This window comes from Orycteropus afer, unplaced genomic scaffold (genome assembly GCF_000298275.1).
Source record: "Orycteropus afer afer isolate SDZICR_OR568_19922 unplaced genomic scaffold, OryAfe1.0 scaffold00172, whole genome shotgun sequence".
NCBI lineage: Eukaryota > Metazoa > Chordata > Mammalia > Tubulidentata > Orycteropodidae > Orycteropus > Orycteropus afer.
In genome coordinates, this window is record NW_006921759.1 from 4813572 (window position 1) to 4814788 (window position 1217).

Here is a 1217-nt window from a genome sequence, read left to right on the forward strand (position 1 = left end):
AACCACTGACCTTTTAGTTAGTAGCCAAATGCTTTAACCACAACACCAACAGAGCTCCATGAAGAACACAAATAGGTGGATGCAAAATACTTAATGGGCAAAACACCACCAAAACAGCAGGTAGACTGATTTTAACCACTGCTGCTGCTGCTGCTGCTGCTGCTGCTGCTGCTGCTGCTGCTAAAGATGTTAAGAATTTATTCATGTGATAGAGGAAGTGATCATGTAAACGTAGTTTTAGGACTTACAAGTTATGACAAAATCTCTTTGGTCACTTTCAGTCTGAAGGTTTGTCTTCCAAACACTAGGATGGTTGGTAAAATCTCTATCACTATTGTGATACAGAAAATGTTATGGAAAATATGCTGTAGCCTTATAAAATTGGGTGAGTTTGTAGAACCTCTCAGAGCTGTATTAATAAAATATTTAACAGTCAAAAGTTGAGACTTTACAGAAATGTAGTGCTTGCTCCACAGCATATTTACTAAAATTGGAACGATACAGAGAAGATTACCACGGTCTCTGCTCAAGGATGACTTGCAAATTCATGAAAACTTCCATATTTTTGTATGAAAATGAATTTGTACTGTAAACTTTCACTGAAATCACAATAAAAACTTAAAAAAAAAAAAACCTGTAAACCTAGTGCCTCCTTTGTCACTTCTATGCAGACATTTGTTACATGAATGAATGGATCAAGGAAAATTAGGTCAGAATTCTAACATCTTCTATTCTACTGTTTAACTGTCCAGTCTAGTTGCATATGAGTCAATTCCAACTCATGGTGACCCATGTGTGTCAGAGTAGAACTGTGCGCCACAGGATTTTCAATGACTGATATTTCAGAAGTAGATGCCCAGGCCTTTCCATGGAGGTGCCTCTGGGTGTAATCAAACTTACAACACTTCATTTAGCAGACGAGCGTATTAACCATTTGCACTACTGGGGGAATTCTCTATTTAGCTTACCAACAAGCAAACAAACATTAACTCATAGAGAAATTGAACAAGTGGTAGATTAAGTAGAGGGAAGACATTGTGATATTTTAAAAACTCTTACTTCAGAATATCTGCAAGACATCTTTTCTATATGAAGAAGAAATTTAGTGCCAATTCTCATAGGCTGTGAGAATTAGAAAAGTAACCTGAATAGAATAAACCTTATTCTTCCAATGCCAATACAGAACCCATCCAAGAAAATATCTGCAAGACCACTCT

General features: G+C 36.6%; 1 non-coding gene across 1 annotated transcript; it reads left to right on the plus strand.

The window, feature by feature from the left end:
• The first annotated feature begins 461 nt into the window (after positions 1-461).
• Positions 462-567, plus strand: LOC122150560. The gene has a single exon (XR_006163727.1). It is a non-coding gene; the product is annotated as a U6 spliceosomal RNA (small nuclear RNA).
• Positions 568-1217: the final 650 nt, after the last annotated feature.